Consider the following 18,996-nt stretch of genomic DNA (forward strand, 5'->3'; position numbering starts at 1 on the left):
TATACCTTGGATTCATAATATTGGTCCCTTGGGTTTAATATTATTCCTTTGGGTTGATAATCCCTTTGTCGTATTGTGACAAAGATTGTGTCAATATGGAAATCAACCATGGTCAACCATGGTTCAACATTGCATTGTGACAAATATTGTCTCGATATGAAAATCAATCATGGTCAACCATGGTCCAATGTCGCATTGTGTCAATATGGAAATCAACCTTGGTCAACCATGGTCAACCATTTTTATTTTAGGGTTTATAATATTTATCTTAGGGTTTATATACCTTGGGTTTAAAAATTTTATCCCTTGGGTTTATTAATATAATGGTTCATATTCTTAGGGTTTAATTTTATCCCCTTAGGTTTATAATTCCTTTGGTTTTTAGTATTAATCCCTTGGGCTTATTATTCCATAGGGTTTATGATATCAATCATGGTCAACCATGGGCGGACATCACATTGTGACAAATATTGTATCAATATGAAAATCAATCATTGTCTCAACCATGGTTGAACGTCACAAAATGAAAAAGAATGTATCAATATGATAATTGTAGAAAATCTTGTAGATTGAAAAGCTAATGAAATTTGCTAAAGCAAGAGACAAGAATCTACTTCTACTCTTTACAGAAGACCATAAACATCAAGAAAACAATAATCAATAGAGGAAGAGAATCAAAGGCACATAACACAATATATATCCAGGGAAAGCCATAGCTCAAAACCCCACTATCTATTTTGTATTAATCCAGAAAATCAAGATGAAATTACAATGCTTGTTCTCTCTAAAACAATCCCGACACTCGAAATATTCAATCTCCAACTCATAAGAAAGCTCAAGGCCAAAGCTTAGCCTCTTCACAAGCTCTCCAACTCTCTATTCTAATCTGTAATTCCTATGGAGGATAGCTTATATTTAAAGGTAAATAAAGCCTCTAAAAACTGTGCAATCCCTTAAGGATCAGTTCCTGAATGCAGGCACTATCAGCGCAACTCAAACAATATAAAACAAATAGAACATTGTCCCTATGCTCTAGTCTCAACTAGGTCTTTCTCAGAATCGACATGCATGAGTTTCTGATGAGTAAATATTCGGTTAACTAGAGTAGCACTAGTGGAGTTCATTAGTGACACCACTGACTGTTAACTCGTTATTAGGTCTCTCAATTAGTTTGAGAACTAAGTTAACTGAACTGACTCATGAAATTAAGTCTTCTATTCTACAACTCACAATTAACTCATATTGGACTCCTACAAAGTAGGGAGAACATACACATGACGGCAAAAAGACTTCCAACTCGAATTTCCTAAGTTAAGTAAGTTTAATAAACTTAATTTAACTATTTTAAGTTGTTATGAGAATAGAATTTGAATTTAATTTCTGGTTTAATTCAGTTAAAAATTAAATTGGACTCTCTTGTTGCCATTTCTCAACACTCCCTCTCAACAAGAAAGGGATTATTAGCTACCCTGATCCTGTCTCTGTGAAACTTGAATTTACATGTTTACAATTCCTTTGTCAAGATGTCAACATCTTTCTCCTTTGTGGGAATGTAATCTAACAACATGATCTGCCTCAATACACAACCTCTAAGATGATGATATCGGATATCAGTATGCTTGGACCGATCATGAAAAACTAGATTTTCAAAGAGTTTGATACAATTTTGATTATCACAGTAAATCACTGTCGGATCCATTTGCTAACCAAAAAAACCAACCAGGATCTTCCTCATCCAAATAGCCTTCCATGCCACCTGACTTGCAGCCATGTACTCTGCCTCTTCTGAGCTGAGTGCAACCGATCTCTGTTTCCTGTTGTACCAAGAAATTGTCGCTGACCCAATACTGAAGATCCCTCCTGATATGATTTTCCTGTCGGATGAACTCCCTGCCCAATCTGCATCGAAGAAGCCTTGAAGCTTCACTCTCTCTCTCCTTATGTACCATAACCCAAACTGAGTAGTGCCTATGAGGTATCTCAATACATTCTTTGCCGCCTTCCAATACAACTTGGTAGGCCTAACCATCGCTTGACTAAGTTGGTTAATTGCATAGCACATATATGGTCGTGTGTTCACCAAGTACATGAGTGAACCCACAAGTTTCTTGTAAACAATAGCCTCCATTACTTCCCCTGAAGTAGCACCCTGTTTCCTCCAGTTACCATCTAGAGGAGTCTCCATGGGTTTACTGCTCTCCATGCGGAATCTCCTGAGTATATCGTTGACATACTTGCCCTGAGATACAAACAAATCCCCATCTCTCTGTCATACCTCCATGCCAAGAAAGTAATGCATGAGCCCCATGTCCTTCATCTCAAACTCTCTTGCAAGGTCCTCCTTGCAAGATTTGATGAGATTCTCATCACCTGTCAATATAAGATCATCTACGTAAAGTACAATGATCAACAACTTACCTTCCACCACTATGTGATATAGGTTCGCATCTGCTTCACTCTTTGTGAAGCCCAACCCAGTGACGTAGTTATCTATCCTGGTGTACCAAGCACAGGGTGCTTACTTCAACCCATACAACGCTCTCTTGAGTCGGCACACATGTGACTCACGGTGCAAGGTTTCAAAACCTTCAGGCTGCTCTATGTACACCTCTTCCTCAATCATGCCATTGAGGAAGGAAATCTTCACATCCATTTGATGGATCTTTTAACTTATCGGTGCTAATAGTGCCAAAATAGATTTGATTGACAAGTACCTTGCAACAGGAGAAAAGGTCTCCTCATAGTCAATCCCCTCTACTTGTGAAAAGCCACGGGCCACAAATCTGGCCTTATGCTTCTCCACACTACCATCTGCAACTTGCTTTACCTTGTAAAGTCAACGGGAGGTCACAATTGGCTTATCCTCCGGTCTCGGGACCACATCTCGAACATTGTTTCGAACTATGGAGTCATACTCCTCCGCCATCGCATCAACCCAAACTGACTATTGCAGTGCTTCCTGAAAGGAAGATGGCTCTATCGCAACACATATACCCATAAGTGCCATGTATCTAGTGTACCTCTCTGGTGGCCTCCTCTGTCTGTGCTGAGAAGAGGGTGCTCCCACATTCCCCCATGCATCATCCAACAATCTGTTAGCCTCTCTAGTGTGCCTTCTTCCCTCTCTGGAAGACTCTGCCTGAGTGGATGTATCCACTCTCTAAACCTCTGCATGTGGCTTCTCGATATCAATCTAAGGCCCCTCAACCTTAGCAGGTAAAATATCCTCATCTGCATGTAGCTCAATCTCCCTCTCAAGGGATACTCGCATGGCCTTCTCCTCATCGAACCTGATATCCCTGCTAACCACTGTCATCCGACTGGTCAGCATGTACACCCGATAATTGTGGGGTGTATCTATGTACCCCACAAAGATCCCCAACTCTGTTGTTGGCTCAAGCTTCCGACGTGGGCTACAGTTCTGAACATAAACCGTTGTGTTGCATGCCTCAACCCACAAGTGTAGTGGTAGGCCTTAATCATTCAACATTACCCTTGCTTCCCTACTATTCTCTTGTTCTTCCTCTAGGCAACCCCATTTTGTTGAGGGTTATGGGGTGCTATCAACTCTCATTTAATCCCTTCCACTGCATAGAAGTTCTTAAACTCATTGGAGACATACTCACCACCATTGTCACTTCATAGATCTAAACCTTCTTGCCAGACTCTTTCTCTACCAATGCTTTGAACTCACAAAACTTTGTGAAAGTTTGATCTTTTTTGCATAAAAAAATACCCAAAATTTACGAGAATAGTCATCAACAAATATAACATAATACCTGTGTTTGGTCATGGATGCTGTCGAGAATGGTCCACACACATCTGAATGGACTCTCTCCAAAATAGACTCTACTTGACTATCTCTGTCTCCAAAGGAAGACTTGTTGTATTTTCCCAAAGTACAACCCTTACATGTATCAACTTGCTGAAGCATACTTATGGGAACACCGATATATATTTGCTGCAATATCTTCAAAGCCCCATGATGCAAGTGGCCCAATCACCTGTGCCACAACTCATTGACGTCCCGGATCAACATCTTTTCCACTTTTGAACTCAAAGTAACACAATCCTCTACCTCCATCTTATAGAGATTTTGAACTCGAATCCCTATCTTCTTTACTTGACCCATGGCTATGTGTCTAAGGATTGCCTTTCCTTTCAAAAATATCACATCATAGCCTATATCCTCAAGCATGGCAACGGATACCAAGTTCTTCGTCAATCTGGGTACATGCATAACATTCTTCAAGTTGAGTGGAGCCACATGCTCCCTCTGAAAAGTAGTAGTGCCGCACTAATAACACTATAATTATCGTCATCACCCATCTCAATATGCGTCTTGCGATCTTTCTCCTCCAGTTCATTGAATAACTCTTTGTCGCTAGTCATGTGGAAAGAAGCTCCACTGTCTAAGTACCAGCCACTTCCCATCATTGAAGCCACCATGCATGCAATGAGGGAAAAATCCAATTCGAATTGGGAGGCCAAATCCTCACTCGCCGCTCCTCCCGAGGACTTCTCCTCGGACTTCTTCAATGGACAATTTGTAGTAAAGTGTCCCATCTTGTGACAATGAAAGCATTTAACTTTCATTATGTCCTTCTTCTTACCTCCATGATAAGAATCTGATTTGGAATGGGAAAGTTTACCTTTCCCCTTCCTCGCCTTAATCGCTAAGGCACAATTCTCTTCATCATCAATCTTTGATGAAGAGCCATCCCTGGTGTTCCTCCTGATCTCATCCTGCATCAAATCCAACCATAGTCGTTCCTAATCTGGAAGCTTCTCCCCACCATTGACAGAGTCCTGACAACTATGCCAACTCTTTGGGAGTCCAAGAAGAGCAAGGCTCACCATATCCTCCTTGGAAACCGTGACTCCAGCACTTTCAAGTACATCTCAACATTGAGTGAACTTGTTCAAGTAATTTGGAATCGTCTCGCCTTTCTCCATCTTGATTTTACGAAGTTTATCCTTCAGTGCTAACTTCCTTTAATCACTGTTATTCTGATACAAGTCCGTCAATGTTTTCCACATATCATGCGGGGTTTCCTTTCCATGGAGACTCGAGACAATATGATCTCAAACTCCCTCAAGGATTATACGCCTTGCCTTCACCACACACTTCTTCCACTTGGCCAAGTTTTGTGCATCAGTAGCTGTTGGCTTAAGAATTGCTTGTTCAACAAATTCCTTCAAGCCATTGTCCTCCAATACAACCTCCATCCTGTCCCTCCAAGCTATGAAATTCGTGTTGCCTTCCAAGGCATACTCAAGCCTCAACCCATGGAACGCCATCTGCCAATCCTGAGGTATGTATTGAGAATTTGACTTTCACTTGCAACTTAGAAACTCAAAAATTCGTAATCTCCTCTAGTATACAGTTCTTAGCTCCAATACCATGTAGAAATTCATGTAGATTCACAAGCTAATGCAATTTGCTAAAGCAAGAGACAAGAATCTACTTCTACTCTTTACAACGGAAGCCCATAAACATCAAGCAAATAATAATCAATAGAGGAAGAGAATCAAATGCACATAACACAATAAATATCTGGGGAAAGCCACAGCTCAAAATCCCACTATCTATTTTGTATTAATTTGGAAAATCAAGAGGAAATTACAATACTTTTTCTCTCTAGAACAATCCCAGCACTCAGCGAATTCAATCTCCAACTCATAAGCAAGCTCAAGGCCAAAGCTTAGCCTCTGCACAAACTCTCCAAGTCTCTATTCCAATGCATAATTCCTATAGAGGATAGCTTGTATTTAAAGGGAAATAAAGCCTCTAAAAATTGTGCAATCCCTTAAGGATCAGTTCCTGAATGCATTCACTGTCAGTGCAACTCAGAAAAATCTAAAACAAAGAGCACACTGTCCTTGCACTTTAGTCTAACCTAGGTCTTTCTCAGAATCGACATGCATGAGTTTTTGATGAGTAAATATTCGGTTAACTAGAGTAGCACTGGCGAAGTTCATTAGTGACACCACTAACTGTTAACTCACTATTAGTTCTCTATTAACTCACAATTAACTAATACTGGACTCCTACAAAGTAGGGAGAACATACGCATGACGACAGAAAGACTTCCAACTCGAATTTCCTAAGTTAAGTAAGTTTAATCAAATTAATTTAATTATTTTAAGTTACTATGAGAATAGAATTCGAATTTAATTTCCAATTTAATTCAGGGACAAATTAAAGTGGACTCTCTTGTTGCCATTTCTCAACAATAATCATGGTCAACAAGGTCAATCATGGTTAGACTTGGTTAAGCATGGTCAACCGTGGTCTAGCTTGGTCAACCATGTCAACCATGGTCAGCCTTGGTCAACCATGGTTAGCATTGGTGAACCATGTTTTATACTAGCAATTGCCCCAAAAGGTGCAAAGAGACATTGATAGGGTTACTATACCAGTAGAAAAGTGTTGGATCTGATTAAAAGAATATAACTTTGAATGACAAGATGAAAAAGAAGACAAAAAGCTTGCAACTTGGAGACCACTACCTTTAAGTATGATCATTTGTTTAAGCAAAACTTAGCCCAATGTTTCAACAACCTTTTGTTAAGAGTGAAATGCATGTGAATGATTGATGAGAAACGTTTGTCGCAGTTGCTTACCCCGCTCTTATAAGCAACTGCGACAACGTTTCACACTAACAAAAGCTCCCTGGTCCTTAAAAAACACAAAATTTTAATTATTAATTAAAAAAACACTTTTAATTAAGAAAAAATAAAATGATTTAAATTTCCATAATCAATTACATAATATTCATAATAACATCTTTTCCTCTTTCACCACCTAAGGAATAAATTATTACGAAAGCATCTTTTAGTACATTTTATCATCATGAAAGTATTAAAGATTTAAAATAAATCATAGATAACATCCTATCTTCACCACCAAATTAACATCTTTTATGACTTTTTATCATTAAAAACATCTAATCAATTATAAAATAAATCATTCCACTAAATTAACTTTATTGTTATAGCTTTATGAAATTAAGGTAGGAGTCCATTTGTAATTACAGTAAAAATGAATCACTTTATACAAGGCCTTAACCTTTCTAAGGACTTTTAAAATTTCTAAAAGAATAAGCTCTTAGCTTTTATTGATATAGTTTTCTAAATAGTTTAAGATGAGTTTTCACTTTGGCTTTTTCTAACATTTAAGATTTTCCATGAATAATTTCTTTACTTTTATTTAATACAAATTTTAAAAATATTCTATAGACTAAATATTATTAATTAATTGATTTTATTGATTTTATAAAATCAAGATATAATTATTTTTATAGTAAAATTTTTAACTTAATAAATAATAAAAATTTATATTGAATTGATTATAACAATGTAAATTTTGAAATGTGAACTATAAATTCAAAACGGAACTGTAGCAAAAAAAAGCCCCAAAAAAACATGAAAAATAATGCTAAAAACGAAGAGTGTTGACATTGGAATAACATTTTTTTCCTAGGGTAAATTTTGAACATGTTTTAAAAATGGCAGTGAAAATCATTTTTTTGTGCAAAAATTGTGCAAAAAACACTCTCAAAACGAAAAGTGTTGATGCTGGAATAACACTCTTTTTTTTTTTAGAGAATTTTGAACATGTTTTAAAAATGGCAGTGAAAACCAATTTTTTGTGCAAAAATTGTGCAAAAATCACTCTCAAAACGAAAAGTGTTGATGTTGGAATAACACCTTTTTTTTTCGAGGGTAAATTTTTAACATTTTCAAATAATGGCGCAAAAGATTTTATCATGACTTCGAAAAACATTAAAATTTCAAAAGAATAATGAGAACATAAAATTAAAAAAAAATAATAATAATAAAACAATGAAAAAAAAACAAAAAACATTGATAAAAGATAAGAATTAAGAAACTAAAAGACAAATAAAAAATATAAAGAAATAAATAATAAGGAAAACATAATTTCAAAAAAAAAAAAAAAAAAATAATCTTGTAAACCATAAAAAAAGGCTGGAAAAACAAAACAAAATAAATAAAAAAACTATAAAATTAAGTAAAAATAGAAAAAATTATAAAAACATTAACAAAAAACTATATATATATATCTATATATATAAAACAAACTAGATTAAAAAATGAAATAAAAAATTAACCAAAAGAATTAAAAAAGCTACTAAAATTAAGATTAAAAACATTTTAAAAAAACAAAAATATACTAACAAAAAAATATTTAAAATTTTAAAAAATATATTTTTTTATTTAAAAAAAAATTGTGCATTTTTTATTCTAGATTATATATTTTTTGAAATAAGAATTATTTTTTTTTAATTTTAAAAAAAATGGCACATATTTATTTAAAAAAAAATTAAACATATAATTTTTTTAAATATATATTTTTATTTGAAAAATTAAAAAAAAAAAAATTATGCCAATTTTTTAGTTTTTTAAAAAAATACATTAAAGTTTGTTTTTAAAAAGAAAAAATATCATTACCGCCTGGCCGCCCATGGGGGAGCGGACCTTAGCGGCGGCAAGGAGCCCCAAATTTTTTATTTTTTATTTTTCCTAAATTAAAAAAAAAAAAAAAAAAAAAAAATATGAATATCTATTTAAAAATAAATAAAAAATTCGTAATATTTTTTTTAATTTTTAAAATAAAAATATATATTTTTATAAAAAATTTATATGTTTATTTTTGTAAAAATAGCCATGCGTAAATTTTTATTTATTTTTAAATATATATATTTAAAAAAATGTTTTTTTTTTTTAATAAAAAATGTGCAATTTTTTTTAATAAAAGGTATATATTTAAAAAATATATATATGTTTTTTTTAAATATATATATATAATTTTAATTGTTTTTTAAGTGTATATTTTTGTTTTCTTATTTTTTTAAATGTTTTTAATCTTAATTTTAATAGTTTTTTTTGGGTTAATTTTCTATTTTTTTAATATACTTTGTTTGTTTGTTTGTTTTTTTTTTTTTAATATTTTTATTTACTTAAATTATAGTTTCTACTTTTTTTTTTCAAATTATTTTATGGTTTACGAGATTGATTGATTGATTTATTTATTATTCTTCTATTTTATTAAGTAATCAACATTTAAAAAAATAAAAATAAAACAACTTGAAAATTTGTTAAGTAATCATGATTTAAAAAAAAAACTGGACATAAAAAAATTTGAAGTGTCAAAAAATGTAACATTTAAAAAAAAGATCCACACTTAATACATTAAAATATTTAAAGTGTAAAAAATAAGCCCTCTAAAAAAAAAGTATCCACACTTAATACATTAAAAAATTTAAAGTGTAAAAAATAATCCCTCTGAAACAAAAATTGATGTTGCATCAACATGTTTCAAAATCGGCATGAAAATCAGGAACATTTAAAAACAAATATTTATGTTTGATACATAAGAAAATTTAAAGTGTCAAAAATATGCTAAAAAAAAAATAAAAATAAATAAATAAATAAAAGTAAAAATAAAAATAAAAATATAGTGTATTCTACATCGTCACTTTTCAAAATCGGGTCATTTTTTTGCTACCTCTATGAAACAGGTAATTGTATCAGTTCTTGTTTCAAAGTTTACATTGTTTTATATGTGTTCTAATTAGAATACTACTTTGGTTTATAAGGATAGACCTTTCTAATGAAATTTGTGTACAAAAAAGGTCATGTCTATTAGAGAAACCCAACGGCAAGTCTCTCTTTTCCCATGGTTATCAATATTAACAAATAATATTGTGAAATGGGACATACATCTGACTTTAAAACCAATAGTAAAACATCAAGCCCCTTTGAATTTTTATAAACAACATAAAATTATTTTTATATAAATTTGAATTTTATTTGTTATTTTCTTAATTAATTAAATAGAATATAAGATGGCTGAACTTCAATGTTGAAAAAAAATCTTCCACTAGTAAAATGAAATGCCAGTCTTATTTTTTAAATACTTAATATCCTTGAATATCATCTATCCTCAATTTCTCCCATAGAAACAAAATTCTTAGAATATATAATTTAACCACTGAAAGTATTCACTCAACCACACACTCCAATGCAAATTAAATCTCTTGGTATCCATATGAAAATATTCTACGGTTCATCCATGCCCAACACAATACTAAACCAGAAAATTTCAAAATCGTTTGACCATACAATGTTATTTTAACTTTTTCACTTTGTCAAATATGATGCATATCACGATAATTTAACTACTTACTTGTAACGCTACTCTGCCCAAATCGAATATGATCCTGTAGTGGCAAGGAAAGGGTGGTGTACTCTTTACTAAAACCAGAATCCGTTTAGATACTTGAAGACATGCGCTTTCACAACATCTTGGGTGTGTCCATCCATATACTTGAGGACAACCACTTTGACAACATCTTCAAATAGTTTACCAAAGACACTGATGCAAACTTCTCTCGCCTGGTTTGAGGCTTGTCGTGTTATTAATGCTTCACTTTCATTCCTCGCCCAAAGTCGATATTCCTCCAATTGGCAGACTGTCAAGTTGAAACCTTGAAAGTCTGCAGGATCAATGCTTCTGATGAGTTTTTGATGAGAAGGAGCAAATTGAGTCAAAAACAAATTGTGTCTGGACTTTTTCTAATTATGAATACACACCGCACACCATAATCCTTTGTGTCTGGACTTGTTCTAACTGTAGCTCCAACAATTTAATTCCTGCGTTCTAGATCATACCATGGCATTAAATTGTACCTCCCTGTCGATGAGCATCACATTGAGATTTTAAAATCGAAGGAAACCTAAAACAACGTTACCTTTTTCAAATTAATAATTTTCGAGAATTTAAAGTAGGTTTAGGGATTGTATATAGTCCCTTTGTACTTTCAGCTTTAAGAGATTGAGGGATGTTGGAGTTTCACTGGCAAACTTAAAATAAATTGATCCATTGAAGACAAAGGACTGCAAATTACGTGGAATACTCATTTGAGCAAGAAACTTGACAGGAGAGGACTTATTTCGCTGTAAAACTCAGAATATACGAAATCACAGACACTTCAGTGAAATTCGTTGCTTAAAAATTTGGACCATTTCTCAATTTGTGTGTATCATCCTTGCACAGAGGCCATCCTAATCTTCTCTGTATCATTTTATGGGAGGTCTCGGATAAAAATCCGTTACTTAATGCTGAAAAAAGCTCAAAGAATACAATAAATCGAAAATTCTATCACAAAGTAATACATTCTGTAAGAGAAACAAGGAATTAAAAGGAAATAACAATGATTCTTGTTTCACCTGTTCTTACTTGGCTCTGAGCGAATTTAATCATTACTTGATGATAAATCTATGTGAAGCAAGTCTATATATATGATGTTGGACCATTTTAGAGGGGCATTCTAAGTTTGAAGCCTCAAGTTTCGGATCTGGTAAGGCCCGATGACTGCATAAATAGTAGTCTATAACAAGATCTAGGTTATGATAAATGTCAGACGAAGTCGAACTATGTGACTTGTTATATATCTATCAGTCAGGTCTATGCGAAAATAGGTTATTTATTTATTGATGCCATTAGCCATGTGTCGGTTGTGTGTGCGCGCGAGAAAAAGCGTAAGAAATGCTAAGGATTCGTAGGTAGGTAGTGAGAGTAGAAGGGTCAGCGTAAAAATCTATGCACATATGTCACACTTAAATGAGAAGTGTATATGAAACCAAGAAGTTCTCTGATTCAAAAGAAGGAATATCAGCCTATATATCAAACATGGTCCCCCATGGTCAATCGTCCTCACTCATGGTCAAGTGCCGCATTGGGACAAAGATTATTTTGATATGAAAATCAACCATGGTTAAGCATGGCCAAACATGGCCCAACATCGCATAGTGACAAGGATTGTCTCAATATGAAAATCAACCATGGTCAACCATGTTTATTTTAGTATTTATAAACCATCATCAACATTCATCAACCATGGTCATAATGTTTAATCAATGTCTTTACGGTGAACCATGATCAACGATGGTTAATCATGCTTGAATATGGTCGACCATGGTCAATGTATTTATGGTCAACAAGAGACAACCATGATCAACAATTTCCAATGATGGTCAACCATGATTAACCATGATTGAATTTCATCAGCCATCATCAACATTGATTAAATTATCTTTGATCATGATCAACGATGATGGTGAACCATGGACAATCATGGTCAACCATGGTCAGCCAAGGTCAATCATGGTCAATCATGGGTTTAAATTTTTTATCCCTTGGGTTTATTAATCTAAGGGTTCATATTCCTAGGGTTTAATTTTATCCCCTTAGGTTTATAATTCCTTTGGTTTTTAGTATTAATCCCTAGGGTTTATTTAAACCATCATCAAGCATCATCAACCATGGTCATAATGGTTAATCAATGTCTCTATGGTGAACCATGATCAATGATGGTTAATCATTCTTGAATATGGTCAACCATGGTCAAACATGATGAACCATTTCCAATAATGGTCAACCATGGTCCAATGTCACATTGTCTCAATATGGAAATCAACCATGGTCAATCGTGTTTATTTTAGGGTTTATAATATTTATCTTATGGTTTATATAACTTTGGTTTATAATTTTTATCCCTTGGGTTTACTGTTCCCTTAGGTTTATAATATCAATCCTTTGGGTTTATTAATCTAAGGGTTCATATTCCTAGGGTTTAATTTTATCCCCTTAGGTTTATAATCCCTTTGGTTTTTAGTATTAATCCTTAGGGTTTATTATTCGCTTAGGTTTATAATATCAATCATGGTCAACCATGGTCCAACATCGCATAATGACAAAGATTTTTTCAATATGTTAATCATGTTCAACCATGGTCAACCATGGACAATTATGGTCAACCTTGGTCAAACATGTTTTACGAAATCAAACATGGTTAGCTATGGCCAATTGTTAACGATGTTTGAATGTCACATTGTGACAAAGATTGTCTTGATATGAAAATCAACCATGGTCCAACGTCACATTGTTACAAAATTTGTCTTGATAAGAAAATCAACCATGGTCCAATGTCGCATTGTGACAAGGATTGTCTCAATATGAAATTTAGTCATGGCCATCCATGTTTATTTTAGTGTTTATAAACCATCATCAACCATGGTCATAATGGTTGATCAATGTCTCTATGGTGACCCATGATCAGTGATGGCTAATCATGCTTGAATTTGGTTGACCATGGTCAATGTATTTATGGTCAACCATGATTAGCCATGGTCAACGATGGTCAACCATGATCAACCATGATTGAGTTTCATGAGCCATGATCAACATTTATTAAAGTCTCTTTGATCATGATCAGTGATGATGGTGAACCATGGTCAATGTCAACCATATTTTATAAAGTCAAACATGGTCAATTATGGTCAATCTTTGTCAACCATGGTCAAACGTCACATTCTGACAAAGATTGTCTCGATATGGAAGTCACCCATACTCAACCATGTTTAGTTTAGTGTTTATAATTTTTATCTTAGGGTTTATAATATTAGTCCCTTGGGTTTAATCTCATTTCCTTGGGTTAATAATCCCTTGGGGTTTTAGTATTAATCCCTTGGTTTTATTATTCCCTTGGGGTTTTAGTGTTAATCCATTGGGTTTATTAATCTCTAGGGTTTATAATATCAATCCATTGGGTTTATTATATCAATCATGGTCAACGATGATCGAATGTCGCATTGTCTCAATATGAAAATCAACCATATTCAACCATGGTTCCTTGGGTTTAATATTATTCCTTAATAATCTATAATCATATTTAATTTATTGTTTAATTAATTTTAAATAGAAAAAAAAATAATTTAAAAAGTAATTAAAAAATAATTATTGCATATTAATTAATTAATTTTATTATTAAATAATAATAATTTTATTATATAAATAAATCATTTATAATTTATAATTTATAATTAATAAATTATATATTATATAAATAGTAATAAATGTAATTTTTAATTAATATTATAATTATATAAATAAATAGTAATAAATGTATTTTTTAATTAATATTATAATTATATAAATAAATAGTAAGAAATATAGTTGATATATACTTATCAACTTTTTTTCATATTTGGGGGAGTCCCTCAATTAAAATCTATATATAGCCCAAATTCACAATTTTTACAATATTTACATGTACATAAGCAAGATATTTATTTGCAACATATCTATATATTTGGGAAGTCCTTCAATTAGAATCTATATAACACCCAAATTCACAATTTTTACAAGATATTTATTTGCAACATATCTATATATTTGGGGAAGTCCCTCAATTAGAATCTATATAGCCTAAATTCACAATTTTTACATGTAAATAAGCGAGATATTTATTTGCAACGGAAATTCACAATTTTAAGTCCCTCAATTAGAATCTATATATAGTCTAAATTCACAATTTTTACATGTACAGAAGCGAGATATTTATTTGCAACATATCTATATATAGCCGAAATTCACAATTTTTACATGTACAGAATGGAGAATTTAAAAAATCTGCGGGCTCAGGCCATAAGGATTTCTCTCGGAAAAAAATCTATATATAACCAAAATTCACAATTTTTACATGTACAGAAGCGAGATATTTATTTACAGGAGCAGCGAAGCATCGTCGGAACACACGCTGCTCATCATCGGAACACACGCTGCGGAGCAGCGGGAACATGCACGTGGGTCGAACCCGGGCGGGGCGGCAATAAGCAGCCCACCCTAACGGCGCGGGATAAAGTACCATGTGCAACCACCATTACCAACCACATTTATTTATCTGATATCTTAGTATTAAATTAATATTAAACCTCATTTCTATAATGGTTTGAGTGGTTTTGGTTTTACGTTATTTCTATATATTGAGGTGTCTCTTTATAGTGTGAGTGTTACATTTAATCTAATTATTCTGACGACTACGGTTTATTGTGACATGTTGAAGAGGTAATGGTTGAAATATAAATTTATTTATTTTAATATTTTTTAGTTGGTTTATTTTGATATGTTTAAAGGGGTGATGGATTAACAAATAATTAAGATATAAATTTATTTATTTTTAATAAAGTTTAGTTAAATTTATTTGAAATTTGATAAGAATGTGTATATTTTAGCTGTGGATTTTGTATGATAATCTAATTAAAATTTTAAAAATTATTTCCGTGAGTTCCATGAAAAATTAGAAAACACCTACATAACGGAAAAAAAAAAAAACAAAGCATTATATTAATCTATTATTTTATTGATACTTGGTAGAAATTCCGCGCCGAGCCATGAAGTGATCGCAGTGATAAATTGATAGCTTCACATTTCGAGGTAATTGAGTTCTATGCACTTCAATTCTTTCCCACGCTGCCCTTACTGTACCCGGTACCTCCTTTATTACAACTTCGTCAATTGAATCGAAGGAACCGCGATGTTCCACATTGTCAATTGAATTGAGGGATCAGACAGACGCCAGGTTTCTGCTCTGTCAAAATATGAGAACTGTATTACAGTGGAAACTTATTTTCTTATCAGCAGAGGGTCCACAGTAACAGGAATCCCCAATCTCTCCAATTGGGAATTCCTCTGCGATTCCCGATCAGAGAGCAGCAGCAGCACTGTCGGGAGCGAAATGTCATTCGGGAGCAATTCTGGAACTTCAGATGAACATCGTTTCTCCAGGTTTGGATTTCGATCATCTTTATCAGAAATCGAGAGATGGCTGGACAATCAGCTAACGATTTCTACAACCCATCTCATTTCTTACCTCAGTTCGCCTGAGGGGCTTCATATACTGAGACAGATAGCAGACAACCGTTCTCTGTCGTCTCAGATTGTCATCAAATTGGCCAAACTTGTAACCCAGGATGGCATAAGATGTAGCGTGGAAAGGTTTGATACCAATAAAATATACGGAGCATTTCTGGGGTCTGTTTTTCTCACGCAGATTCAAGCCCATGTCGGAGCCATGGAGCCGAAGCCCAAGGATTTATGGCCCTTTCTTCATCTTTTGGAAGAGATGCAAAATCGAACAGCGGATGGATGGAGGTTCCTTCCAGCTGAGACTCTTCGAGAAGCCATTGATGAGATTCCCGAGGGTGCTGAAAAGACTGAACTGTATCAACAATTTTGCAAGCTCATCGAATATCGAAATAAAATGAAAAGGCTTCAGCAACTTTCAAAGTCTGAAGAGCAATACCAGGTAAGGGTTATTCTAGCCATCAATGAATACTGTGTTCACTTAATGACATCAAAATTACAGTATACTAGTAGACGCTAGAGTGAAGGGAGGAGTGGGGTTCTGCTAGTCTAAATCGGGGTTGAAGCGGTCTTATTATTGAGGAACGTTCACATCAAAAACTTATTTAAGATGGGTGGACAAAGGGTACATAAGTGCTTTGATGAATAGTTATTAACCATTTAATTTATATTATTAATATTATATATATTTATTTATTGCATTTAAGTTTTTGTAAATAATTTAATAATAAATTAATTAATTTTAAAATAATTTTTTAAATTAATAATTTCAAAATTTAAATATTATTAGAATTTTAGAGTTTAATTTAAGTGGGAAAGGAATTTTATAACATAATTTAAATAGACAATTATTTTGCTCGGAAAATAATGGTTTTTTTGGTATGATTTATAGGATGATGGTTATACCTGTCGAGTTATAGAATTTTATAGAATTTTAGGTGCTCTCGTTGTTCTTCAGGGTGCTAAATCTATTTCCACCATTACAAAATGATTCAGACACTCCTAGATTCAGATTTTTAAAAAAAAATCCCCGGATTCCCATGAGAAGAGAAAATAGTAATCCCAACGAAATTGTCACTTTTTTTTTCTAGATGAAAAAACACTGGTTTATATAATGTACCAATACATTTTCTGTATGGATCTCAAAATTTATATGCTGCAATTATGCAATTATCCCCATATCATACTAAGTAAAAAAAACATAAATATATAAACTATGATTATATGTTCGAGATGTGTTCCAAGGATTATATCTAAACATAAAACAACAAGAAGTAAAGTTTAGCTATAAAACCACAAAAATGACTAAATAACTAAGAGTCCAATGTTAAGGGAGTAAAATAGAGCCCTCGTCCAGGAAAAAATTTAAGAATTGAAATTTATCTTGAAGTTTAGAAACCTTGGCGAATCTTACAAGTCCTTTTTTTTTCCTTTTAGAAAAAACGTAATTTTCATTGATATATAAATATTACATGCTGTATATGCGTAAGCATATGCTGTAAGAGGCAGTGTCTGCCAAATAAAGTTTCAAAAGAAATCCAAATATTGATGCCTTTTATCCACACAGGGAGGCATGCTTCTCTGATATGATCATCATATTGTTTTTACCAAAAAAAGAGTAGCATAAAAAGACTGGTAGTTATATAACTTGTCCATAGTTCTTGCTGGAAACTGAAAAATAAATAAACATATGGATATTTACAGGTGGTAAATTAAGCAAAAATCCATGATCTAAGCTCCCTGTGAGCTTGCTATAGCATCTATGTCCATGAAGGGCCGGTGGTAGTACTGGTAGAAATTTCCTTCTCTGTGTTCTTGGATCATCCAAGTGCCGGATAACCCGTGCGCAGCTTCTTTGGATAATCTGTCGGCATCTACATTTCGGTCCCTGAAAATGTGATGACATGTAAATGTGTCAAAAGTAGTAATAAGACGGTGGGCCTCTTCTAGAATGTGTGACAGAGTGTATGCTGGGCATCTAGATTTTTTGTTTATCCAATCACAAACAATTTATGAGTCACCAAAGAGTTGAAGGTATCAGCATTGGATTTGCAGAGCATGTTGAATGAGGAATTTTACAGAGGATAGCTCTGCGAAATTATTAGTACCTCCCCCTAAACCCATCTGTATATGAAGGGAATAAGAATCAGAGAGGTTAAGTATGGCCCCTCCCTCGCATCTGTCCTCCTCGGCAAACCCGTCAAAGTAAGCCCATGGCTTTGAATGGTCAATGGATTCAGGAATGATGGTTCGGGATCGGGTTTTCTCCTCGTCATCGGGTATGATGGAATAGTCGGAGATGATACGAGAAGTAATGGAGGGCCAGTGTGGCGGGGAGTTTTGGAAGATGAGGTTGTTGCGGGCTATCCACAGTCCCCAACATATAAGTAATGGTAGGTTTCTGAGTTTTTGTGGGCAAGTGCTTGTCCACCAATTTGACCAAGCTTCCTTTACAAAAGCGCCTTGCCACCTTGTCGGGGAAGAAATCACTGCTGAGATCGATTGCCATAGCTCTCGGGTAGCCAGACGTTCATAAATAGATGAGTGGCAGATTCATTGTTGCATTTACATAGGTGACACCAGAAGGGGCCATGATGAGCTCGCTTGAGTAGATTGTCTCCGGTGGGGATTTTGTTCTTTGGAATAGTCCACATGAGAAGTTTACTCTTGGGGGGGGGATTTTAGCTTCCATAGATGCTTCCACCATGACTCTAGGACTTGTGGGCGACGATCTTCATCCTCACTAATCCGGATATGTGCCTCAGTGAGGGGCCTGATGAAAGTATTCCATTGTTGAGTCCATTGATGGGGAATGTTTAATCCCTGAGCCGTTTTCTAGGCTTGCTGAAAGGGGGTGGAGCGATCCACATCTGCTATATGGCCAATATGGGTAATGTTGCAATCCCTGAGGAAAGATCTAAGGTCGTCTGGCAGCCTATGTAAATTCCTGCATCCAATCCAAGGATCTCGACCAATCCTTACTTTCATTCCGGGCTGAATTTTCCATGTAATGCTGGCCCTGATGATGTTAAGTGATTTTGTCACCGCCTTCCATATGATTGATACCCCTGAATGTAATCTCTGCGGTTGGCTTATCCAATCCATCAGGTTTGAGGGGGCAATATATTTTGAACAGGCCACCCTAGTCCATAGGCTGTTTGTTGTAAGAAGATGCCATCCTAGTTTTGCCGCCAGAGCTGAGGAGAAGTCTTCTAATTTCTTTATGCCCCATCCGCCCCATTTCTTGGGCAAATTTAGGGCCT

General features: G+C 34.1%; 1 non-coding gene and 1 pseudogene across 2 annotated transcripts in view; one reads left to right on the plus strand and one right to left on the minus strand.

Annotated features, from left to right (window-relative positions):
- Positions 1-11,037: 11,037 nt before the first annotated feature.
- LOC149184400 (U6 spliceosomal RNA) lies at positions 11,038-11,138 on the minus strand. Its single transcript, XR_016257890.1, has one exon. It is a non-coding gene; the product is annotated as a U6 spliceosomal RNA (small nuclear RNA).
- A 4,181-nt stretch (positions 11,139-15,319) lies between these two features.
- LOC149184401 (uncharacterized) overlaps positions 15,320-18,996 on the plus strand; it is a 101,540-nt pseudogene continuing 97,863 nt past the window's right edge. Inside the window, exon 1 of the transcript XR_016256800.1 lies at positions 15,320-16,175. The product of XR_016256800.1 is annotated as an uncharacterized LOC149184401 (transcript). The remainder of the gene's footprint in view (positions 16,176-18,996) is intronic.

Source organism: Pinus tabuliformis, chromosome 3_2 (genome assembly GCF_031772625.1).
Source record: "Pinus tabuliformis cultivar Carrire ecotype Pingquan chromosome 3_2, CPIR1, whole genome shotgun sequence".
NCBI lineage: Eukaryota > Viridiplantae > Streptophyta > Pinopsida > Pinales > Pinaceae > Pinus > Pinus tabuliformis.